The sequence below is a fragment of the Pan troglodytes genome, chromosome 6 (assembly GCF_028858775.2).
Source record: "Pan troglodytes isolate AG18354 chromosome 6, NHGRI_mPanTro3-v2.0_pri, whole genome shotgun sequence".
In the NCBI taxonomy this organism is placed as follows: domain Eukaryota; kingdom Metazoa; phylum Chordata; class Mammalia; order Primates; family Hominidae; genus Pan; species Pan troglodytes.
The window spans coordinates 26,638,860-26,650,315 of NC_072404.2; the positions used below are offsets into that span (position 1 = coordinate 26,638,860).

The following is an 11,456-nucleotide window of genomic DNA, read 5'->3' on the forward strand; positions in this document are numbered from 1 at the left end:
AGTTGTGAGCCACCACGCCCGGTCAGCGGTCCATTCTTTACAGGATATTATGTATATTGGCTCAACAAGGAGTTGGCCTTCTTACAAAGACACTGTTCTTTACTTTCCAGTTTACTTTTCCAGCCTATCCTAGAGAGTTCAAAGTGTGATCTGCTAAGCTGACTAAAATGTGATGATAATTATAACAGACTTTGTCACAGAAATGAATAATATAGTTAAACCCCATGCTTTCATTACCATGATCCACTTAGTTACACATTTTTAGCTTCTTGTCTGGAACTTACCAAATTTCCTATGTTGCTAACATACTGGTTTCCCACAAGTTATGTTAATTTCTTAGAATTTATTCTTATTCTTATAGAAAAAGCTACATTAACCCTGGGAGTTGTGGCTCATGCCTGTAATCCCAGCACTTTGGGAGGCTGAGGTGGGTGGATTGCTTGAGGCCAGGAATTGGAGACCAAACTGGCTAACATGGCAAAACCTTGTCTCTACTAAAAATACAAAAATTAGCCAGGCATGGTGGTGCATGCCTGTAATCCCAGCTACTCAGGAGGCTGAGGCAGAAGGATCGCTTGAACCCAAGTGGTGGAGGTTGCAGTGAGCTGAGATCACACCACTGCACTCCAGCCTGGGCAACAGAGTGAGACTCTGTCTCAAAAAAAAAAAAAAAAAAAAAAAAAAGAAGAAGAAGAAGAAAAAGCTACATTAAAATTTACATTTGTTTATTGTAGTATTGTAGTACTGGCTTTTCCATCCAAGATTCTCGAAAATGTTGGAGGTATTCTTTGGAGAAATAATCCTAATTTTTTTTTTTTTTTTTACAATGATTCTATAAACAAGTCTCTTGACAAAATGAGCTTGTTTGTCCCACAGAGGTGTGCCTACTTTGGTCGGTGAGAAGATACCTGCAAACATATTGTCTCTTCTCAGGAAAAGAAAAAAAAACTTATTTTTTCTCATAATATACTCTGTTATTACCATTGAATTTGTGTGATTGTTGTCAAACAATAATTATTTCTTATAGTTGCCTATGATTTTTATTTTTGCACTATTTATGTGGAATTTTCTACCAATCTTCAGGAAAAAAAACGAGCGGAAGAGGAGCTTTACAGTAATAATAATACTGTAAGGATGTCCAAAAAAAATAAGATAGTATTGCCAGGTGCGGTGGCTCACACCTGTAATCCCAGCACTTTCGGAGGCGGAGGCGGGCAGATCACGAGGTCAGGCGATCGAGACCTTCCTGACTAACACAGTGAAACCCCGTCTCTACTAAAAACATAAAAAATTAGCCAGGCGTGGTGGCGAGTGCCTGTAGTCCCAGCTACTCTGGAGGCTGAGGTGGGAGAATGGCGTGAACCTGGGAGGCGGAGGTTGCAGTGAGCTGAGATCCCGTCACCGCACTCCAGCCTGGGCAACAGAGCAAGACTCTGCCTCAAAAAAAAAAAAAAAAAAAAAAAAAAAAGATAGTATTAGGAGAGTGGACTAATTTTCTAAAATTAGATAATCCTTGGGTACAAGAAGCTATAAAGCATAAAGAAGAAATTCTTGCCTTCAAAGAACTGCATTCTAATTTTAGAAAGATTAGACCGTAGTGAACAGATGCATAGAGTCAATCTTGTGCAAAACACATGACTTGTGGAAAGCACCTACCCTGATTCACCCCAACATTAGCCTAGATCTTACTTGGGTTAATTTTACACACCACTCCTATTGTTTTAAGAATGTTTGTCCTCTACAAATGTCTCTTCTTTCAAAAACAAACCCATTTGGGGATTATGGCGATCTTTGTTCCTGATTAAAATTTCTCTGTTCTGTTGCTTTGTATTTTACCTTTCACAGTAGCTTAATCCATATTCTATGGTTTTGTGATTAACCCCAACATTAGCCTAGATCTTACTTGGGTTAATTTTACACACCACTCCTATTGTTTTAAGAATGTTTGTCCTCTACAAATGTCTCTTCTTTCAAAAACAAACCCATTTGGGGATTATGGCGATCTTTGTTCCTGATTAAAATTTCTCTGTTCCGTTGTTTTGTATTTTACCTTTCACAGTAGCTTAATCCATATTCTATGGTTTTGTGATTAACCCTGAGTATGGAATCTTAGTGTCGGTTTCATATGAGCCTCATTGGAACTTAAAGCACGTCTCTTTGTTTCAGTTACAATTTCTGCAATAGCATTGATTTACTTTGCATTTAGTTTTGTTCACTGAGCAAAGAATTTTCTTTTGAGTTTTTGCTTTCTTTCTTTCTTTAATTGGTTAGCTCTGGTAGGTGATTTTGTAGATTTTTTGAGGGGGGGATTCAAAGCACTGATCAGTAATTCATAAAGCTGATTTTTTTTTCCACAGTTGAAATAAGCAGTGACATTTGGTAATTCACAAATGCTAGCCCTACTGTCCGCAGTGTTAAGATAACTGATTAGTTCCGCAGCCCTGCTCAACACCTCCCAGCATGCACCTATAATGGGCCATAAACTTGAAAGCCCCCAGGCCTCTTTCCCTGTTTCTGGGTGAGGTTTGCAGTGTGGAGGAGGGGCGCCAAGCCCAGTAAGAATGAGTGGGAAACACTGACAGAATCACAGGGGGAATGGGAAAAAAAGAACTTAAGAGGATTATAACAAGAAAGGAAGCTTTTGGAGTCCTGGGAGGTGATGCCAGTCAGGATCTCTGAATTGCTAAGAAAAGAGAAATTTTCCCCTTCCTTATGTAAGCCCGGGGCAGGGAATTTCTTTTTCCCTCTCCTATCCCTTTCCATCTTTCTTCACAGGTGGTGATGGTCCTGCCCTTAGGGAGGAAAGGGACCAGGCCAACCTTCCCAGAGAAGGAAGCTCCATTGAAAGGGTGGCTTTAACTTTACATGTTCACGGAGTAGGAAGGAGCAATCCAAAGAGGCATGTTTTTGCCGGACAAGCTGATGACATCTGAAAACCTCAGGCCAACCTGACTGAGTGGAATGTAGAAAATGGCTATTCAACGGTGACTATTCAATTTAGGGAGTTCTAAGAAGGGCTTTTCCATAAAAAGCCTTAGACATTCCGAAGGAAGGTCAGGCAATATGAACCACTTAAGTGAACATTTTAATCTTGAAGTGTGTTTTAATCATATTAGATTGTATAAGTCTTTTTTTCATGAACATGTTGCAAATATTCAGTAGTAGAGAATACCGTAGTTTTGAATTTTTAAAGAATATTACTAGACTCGTTACTAGCCACATACTTTTTTTCTCATGAGCCTGTTTCTGGTGCTTATACTTTAACAAATTGGCAAAGATATTCAAAGTTCTGAATATGTGGAGTTGCTGATCGTAGAGGTGAGAACTCTACTCTTTTTTTTAAACAGGATAAATTTGCCTATAATTTGTTTAAGAATAGTGTCAAAATCTATGTCCTTTTTCCTTCTTTCCAGCGTTCAAGATGTGGAAGCGAGGACGTGGTGGGTCCTCTGGTGTGAACTTCCGGATTTCTGTGGGTCTTCCGGTAGGAGCTGTGATCAACTGTGCTGACAACACAGGAGCCAAAAACCTGTATATCATCTCCGTGAAGGGGATCAAGGGACGGCTGAACAGACTTCCCGCTGCTGGTGTGGGTGACATGGGGATGTCTACAGTCAAGAAAGGCAAACCAGAGCTCAGAAAAAAGGTACATCCAGCAGTGGTCATTTGACAATGAAAGTCATACCAGAGAAAAGATGGCGTGTTTCTTTCTTTTGAAGATAATGCAGTGGTCATAGTGAGCAATAAAGACCAGATGAAAGGTTCTGCCATTACAGGACCAGTAGCAAAGGAGTGTGCAGACTTGTGGCCCCCGGATTGTGTCCAATGCTGGCAGCATTGCGTGATTCTCCAGTACATTTGTAAAAGCAAAACAAAACAAACAAAAAAACTTTAAACCCATTAAAAAGTATTTGTTCCCAGAAAAAAAAAGAGTAGTGTCAAAACACTTTCATAGAAACCGATTTGTAAATACTTATGTTATTTTAATATCCTACAAAATTATTTTTGAGGGACTGAGGCAACAGTGAACAGGTAATTGTTAAACCTTCACTATTCATTCAAAAGTAGGAGAGCTCTGGGTCAGAATGGAGGGGAATTCATGAGTAGCCTACAGCTAAAATAATCCACAGGGAAAAAAAACTCTTATCCTAACACCAATAGACATGTTTGTCTATGTGGCATGACCATTTCTCTGAGTTTTTTAGCCAAAAGAAGAGTATGTGTTTAAGAAACTGCTCTGTATGATGATTAAATGATTGTGAGTCCAATGACTACCTTAAGCAGTGAAAGTGGCCAAGGAAGACATATTTCTTCCTTCATATTCTGCTTCTTTTTAGTGCTCAGGAACTCTGATCAAAGGAACACCACTAGAGAACAGTGAAGGAGGCATGTCAGGTGGTTCTGCTTCTCCATGGCTCCCTACGATGAATGCCTAGAGAGGGTATTGACATGGCAACCTGGTGCCAGCACATCTGTCCACAGCTGGTGAGTCTCACACCCTTCAGTCACAGTGAGAGATGTATGATCTGGGCAAAAGCCAAGTCTTCAGGTTAAATCTCTCTCTCATCTCTTTTTTTTTTTTTTTTTTTTTTTTGAGATGGAATCTCATTCTGTTGCCCAGGCTGGAGTGCAGTGGTGCAATCTTGGCTCACTGCAACCTCCACCTCCTGGGTTCAAGCGATTCTCCTGCTTCAGCCTCCCAAGTAGCTGGCATTTCAGGCACCTGCCACCATGCCTGGCTAATTTTTGTATTTTTAGTAGAGATGGGGGTTTCACCATGTTGGCCAGGCTGGTCTCGAACTCCTGACCTCAAGTGATCCACCTGCTTTGGCCTCACAGAGTGCTGGGATTACAGGCATGAGCCACCGAACCCAACCTGGTTAATTCTCTTAAGAGCAGCATTCAAAGTGCATTCTTATTTTGTCCTGGCTCTGAATCGACATGGTCAGGATGGAGGCAAACCTTTATGCAGAGCCCCCAGAATTATTAAATGGGACAGGCTCCTAATGGTGAACATACAGGAAGCTGATCCACATAAGAGCTAACTAATCTTATTGAACAGTCACCTAGCAAACTGTTGGCTCATTTTTAGTGGTCTGTTCTATCCCTTTAAGCTGATTTGCTTGGAGGTAATAAGGCATAACGGTGTTGATTTAGGGAGCCTCTTGACTGCAAATTCATCAGCTTGGTGGCGGTAATTGTCAGAGGCAACAATGGCGTTGTTCAGTGAGTTACACCTGGTCAGCACCTAAGGCTGAGTGTTGCAGCTGAGGTTTGAATCAAATTAGGAGTTTCAGTTCTTCTAGGCTAAAATCTGGTGACAGCCTCCTCCCTTTCTCATTTTATCTTATATGATTTCTTCCTGGCTCATTCTCTTCTGGCCTCACCACCTTCTTTCTGTTACTTAAATAGGCCAAAATCATTCTTGTCGCAGGTCCTTTGCTCCAGCTGTTTGCATTTCTCCTAGATTTTTCTGTGAGGGGCTGGCTCCATCCTGTCAATAAGCCTAAACTCTAATGTCACCTTCTCAGAGAGGTCTTATGAAATTAGAGTACCATTTCTCTCATATCTCACTTCAGCTATTATCAAATTGCCCTCTTTTGTTTTCTTCATAGCATTTATCACTCTTTAGAGATTATTATCTTTCCTTTCTCTTTTTCTTTGATGGCATTTTTTTTTTTTTTTTCCTGAGACAGAGTGCTCTGTCACCTGGACTGGAGTACAGTGGCACAATCTCGGCTCACTGCAACCTCTGTGTTAGGTCCAAATGCCAGGGTCTGGGTTCAGCCCATGCTGAAGTATGAGGGGAGTGGATGGATGGGCAGAAAGAGTACTTGGGGGGCCGTAGGCAGGTGAAATGGAGTTTTATTCAGCAGCTTTCTCATCAGTAGCATACTCACATTAGCTCTCTCACACTGTCCCCCTTTATCTCAGCTATTTGCTCCAGCTCTGAGGCTCCTGTCACCCCCATGCCTGCAGCTGCAGCGGGCTCTCCCTTGCCTTCAGGGTCAGAGGCTTAACTCTTTCTCTTTCTGGGTACTAGCACAAACTGTGCTGTGGCTCCCCTCTGTCCGTCTGCAAGACAGACAGCTTTGGCTCTCTCTCTCTCTTTCTCTGGGTGCCAGCGTGCCTGCCATGTCAAGCCATGTTGAGCTGAGCTGAGCCCCAGGAACCAAGCCAAGAGCCCCTGTAGAGCGTCAGCAGGACAGTTATACCTCTTACAGACAATAGTGGCTTAGGGCCAAGTATGAACTTTCACAGACAGGTTATAACAAGCGGAGGTGTGCGCCTGTGCACCAGACTCACTGAGTCATGGAGGCCTGACGTGTGCTGGCCTATCCTTGACCAAAGCACATCCATGTACCTTACACTCTGCCTCTTGGGTTCAAGCAATTCTCCTGCCTTGGCCTCTGGAGTAGCTGGTATTACAGGCACATACCACCATGTCCCGGCTAATTTTTGTATTTTTAGTAGAGACAGAGTTTTGCCATGTTGGCCAGGATTGTCTCAAACTACTGACCTCAAGTGATCCATCCACCTCAGCCTCCCAAAGTGTTGGTATTACAGGTGTGAGCCACCATGCCTGGCCTGATGGCATTTTCTATTTGAATTTTAAGTTCCATTTTAAGGTTAGGAGAACTGAATCTTACTTAACGCTGTGTCCCATGGACTCAACACAGGACGTGGCTCTTTGAACAAACTTGATAAATATTTGTTTACTGAATGAATAAAAAACATTCCCAGGCATGGTTGCTCATGCCTGTAATCCCAGCACTTTGGGAGGCCAAGGTGGGTGGATCACCTGAGGTCAGGAGTTTGAGACCAGTCTGGCCAACATGACGAAACCCTGTCTCTACTAAAAATACAAAAATTAGACTGACGTGGTGGCACATGCCTCTAGTCCCAGCTACTCGGGAGGCTGAGGCAGGTTTTGCTTCTCCATGGCTCCCTACGATGAATGCCCAGAGAGGGTATTGACATGGCAACCTGACGCCAGCACATCTGTCCACAGCTGGTGAATCTCACACCCTTCAGTCACAGTGAGAGATGTATGATCTGGGCAAAAGCCAAGTCTTCAGGTTAAATCTCTCTCTCTCTCTCTCTTTTTTTTTTTTTTTTTTTTGAGATGGAATCTCATTCTGTTGCCCAGGCTGGAGTGCAGTGGTGCAATCTTGGCTCACTGAAACCTCCGCCTCCTGGGTTCAAGCGATTCTCCTGCTTGAACCCAGGAGGCAGAGGTTGCAGTGAGCCGAGATCATGCCACTGCACTCCAGCCTCACCAACAGAGTGAGACTCCATCCCCAAAACAACAACAACAACAAAACATTCACATCCATAGTAACCTTTTAAAGCTCTGGGCCAACACCCCATCTTTGCTTTCCTCACCTGCAACACTGAATCATGTATGTTCAAGCCACCCATTTTCCTGACCAAACTAAACTTAATCAAATATGTTAACAGCCTCAGATTTCCCTTCAGATGGTGGTCACCAGCCTAGCCCTGGGTTTTGCAGGTCCATATGCAAATCAGGAGACAGAATCTTGCAGCCAGCCCTGAAGTCTGGGATCTGGAATCCTTTGCTCCCAAATGACCTTGAGACTCTGCAGAGATCTCAGGTCACCATTTTGCTCTCCTCTATTAGTCCTAGTTTTTAGGACTATGCCACTGCTTGTTTTCTAACACCCTCCTTCTCTCCAGCCTGGGAACTGAAGGCCTGCCCTTGGCAAGGATCCTGTTCCACATGGACAAAAATGCCTAAATGACAACCATCTGCCATCTACTGGCTCTCTTTCCTTCCCAGCTTTCTCTGCCTACCCCCCACCCCCAACCAAGTTAATTACTGCTTGACAATCCAGAAAGTCCTGGAAGGCTGGAGAAGGCAATGCCACTACACCTCCCTGATCAGGATGGCTTGCCTTTGGAAGAAAGAAAAACAGTGGATAGTTAGTAGCTTCAGCAAGGCTAGAAATTCTTGCTTTGCTATTAGAGTAAGCATTTCTTGTATTTTACATGTTTTATTTCAAATGCAGCATTGGTATGATCAGATAAGCTGACACTGGAATTTCTGATTTTCCCTTTTCCTCTCTCTCTTTTTTTTTTCTTTTTATTGACATCTGTACTTTAAGAATGTAAATGTAGGGATTCTGGTACTTTTCTTAAAATCCAACTTTTCTTGATACCATATCTTGTTTGAAGTATGTAAACAAACTGTTGTGTTCTCTGGTGCCAACTGATAGGAAGGAAGAGGGTAAGTTTAGCTTTGTATTCTCCTGGCTCCTCCCCAGTGTATTGCTAGGCAGGCCACATCTCCTGCTGTGAGGACTTCTGCAGCTATAACTCCCTGGTACCTCCTCTCCCTCCTGCCCAGTCAGGCCTAGGAGTGGTAATAGTGCCCCACTTTGCTACCCCTAGGGTGCTTCACCCTTCTTGGTTTCTCTTTTGTCTTCCTGCACCTTTGTAAATAGTTGCTTTATTAAGCTTTATCTAATTATCTGTTGGAGGGTGTCATTGGTTTCTAATGAGACCTTAAGTATATGGGATAAGAATTAGGGTAAAAGCATTAGTCCATGAGATATGGTATATGGTAAAAATGTTTAGAAGAAAACATGGGAGAAAATCTTCAGAACCTCGGGCTAGGTGAAGAATTCTTAGACATGACACCAATATTATAATTATATAAAAGAAAACAAATAAATTGGCTTCTTCGATACTAAAAACTTTTGCTCAATGAAAGATGGTAATAAGAAGATGAAAATACAAGCTACAAATTTAAGGAAAACATTTGTCAGCCACTTCCAAACCATATATGTGATAAAGAACTCTCAAAACTCAGTAGCAGGCCCGGCGCGGTGGCTCACACCTGTAATCCCAGCACTTTGGGAAGCCGAGGCGGGTGGATCACGAGGTCAGGAGATCGAGACCATCCTGGCTAACATGGTGAAACCCTGTTTCTACTAAAAATACAACAAATTAGCCGAAGTGGTGGCGGGCGCCTGTAGTCCCAGCCAGCTACTGGGGAGGCTGAGGCAGGAGAATGGCGTGAACCCGGGAGGCGGAGCTTGCAGTGAACCAAGATAGTGCCACTGCACTCCAGCCTGGGCAACAGAGCGAGACTGCATCACAAAACAAAACAAAACAAAACCAAAAACAACAACAACAACAACAACAAAAACAACTCAGTAGTAAAACAATCCAGTTGAAATCAAAATGACTAAAATTTTTTTAAAAAGAAGTGATAACACCAAATGCTGGCAAGGATGCAGAGAAATTGGATCCCTTATACATTACTGGTGGGAATGCAAAATGGTACAACCACTTGAAAATAGTTTGGCCATTTCTTAAAAATCTAATCACATTTTACCATACAACCCAGCAATGATACTCCTGAGCATTCAACCCAAAGAAAAGAAAACTTATGGACACAAAAATGTATTTGCAAATGTTTATAGCAGCTTTATTTGTAATAGCCAAAGATTAGAAACAACCCAGATGCCCTTCCAGGGGTGAATGAATGATCAAACTGTGTTGCATCCATACTATAGAATACTACTCAGCAACAAAAAGGAATCAACTATTATTACACATGTAACAAGTTGGATGGATCTCAAGGCAATTATGCTGAGTGAAAAAAAGGTTATAAACAGAAGGTAACATACTGTATTATTCTATTTCTATAACATTCTCCAAATGACAAAATTATAGAGATGGAGAACGGAGTAGTTGTTGCCAGAGGATAGAGATGGTCTCTGGGAGGGAGACGGATGCGTATAACTATAAAATAGAGCTATTAGGGATCTTTGTGGTAATGAAACAGATCTGTACCCTTATCACATCTACATGTAATAAAATTGTCTGAATCACACACATATGCGCATACACACAAGTGTCTGTCAACATTGGTGAAATCTGAAGAAGACTGTACTTGTACCAACGTCATTTTCTTGGTCTTGATATTGTATTAGTTATGTAAGGTGTTATCTTTGAAGGTGAAAATGGGTGAAATACACATGGGACTTCTTTGTATTATTTTGGCAACTTCTTGTGATTCTGTAACTATTTGAAAATAAAATTGGCCCCAAATTGGGACCATTAACTTGGGAAATACATTGTTTTATTCTTTAGCATGAGAGAAAGGGGAAGAGGAGGGTACTGCCCCAAGTACTTTGCTGTTAGCTATATGTCATTGCTAAGCTCTATCATTAATTGTTAAATTGACAAATGGACTAAAGTCAAGATCCCAATATTCCAATGGAAATATTTTATTTTCAATTGTCGTTTAATGTAAAAACATAAACTTGCCTTAAAAATGGGTTTTCCATATACTGTTTTCCTGTGGAAGTATTTCCAGGAAAGAATATCAAATCTATAGAACGTTTTCTCATTGTACAAATGTAAAAATGCAAAATACTAGTAATTTGCTCCTTAAGAATGCTCAAACTTGTGCAGAGACTTTACACATCTTCAGGGAGCCTTGGGTACCCTTACAGAGACTTTCTAAAGATATATCATCATTCACTGATGACCAAAAACTGTAGTAACTCCAAACACACTCTTCACAAAAAGAACACAAGAAGGAACACTGATGGAGGCAGTGTGGCATTTCAGAAGGCTGTGGCTGCTGTGAACTTTGTCTAACCAGGGTGATGAGCTTTTCTCTTCGGTTACAGACAGAGAACTTGGCTTTCAAGTCAGGGCACTCACTAGGGTTTGGACAACAAGGGAGAAGGTGGACAACATCAAACATCTCATTAATTCAAGTAAACATGGAGACAGCCTGATTTTATTCAATCTCAAAATTATATACTTCTTGAAAGGCTGGCATAATATTTCCCAATAGATCTGTGTCAAAAAATAGATTTAAAATACATGATAGTGTTCCAGACATTTGTATATGTTGCTGTCATTATGTTAACAGTTCCTTCACAATTTTTATAAAGACCTCAAAAATTTTTCTAAAAATTGTTCCCAAAGCTTGGAGTGCATGCTTTGCCTGTACTACCACCTTCAGGAAGACTTATGTAGTGCCTGGCACTAACGTAGTTTCAAAAGGACACTAAATATTACCCTTGCAATCTCTTCTTTTTATTCTAGAGACATGTAAATTCCTCTTTTTTATATACCCATGTTTTGACTCATTCAAGTTATAAACATATTTTTTGAATAAATAAATGAAATTCATGACTCAATAAGGACTTGCTGTATTCTAATTTTATAGATTAAAGACATTTTATGGCATAATAGTGTTGTGGGACTTTTTCCTTAGCTCAGCTAAAGGACAGGGTTCCTTATCACATGGTCACGAAAAATCAGGCTCACAGACAATTTGAAGCGAGAGGAGGGCAGGGTTTATTGGGTGAAATGGAAGAAAAGGGGAAACAGAGACTCTTAGCAAAGCGAGAGAGTGTGCTTCCCGCCACTGGGCTTCCCGCCTCACAGATTGAATCCCAGGTTCCACC

At 41.4% G+C, this 11,456-nt stretch overlaps 1 pseudogene; it reads left to right on the forward strand.

The window, feature by feature from the left end:
- Positions 1-3,418: 3,418 nt before the first annotated feature.
- LOC743349 (large ribosomal subunit protein uL14-like) lies at positions 3,419-3,845 on the forward strand (annotated as a pseudogene).
- The last annotated feature ends 7,611 nt before the right edge of the window (positions 3,846-11,456 follow it).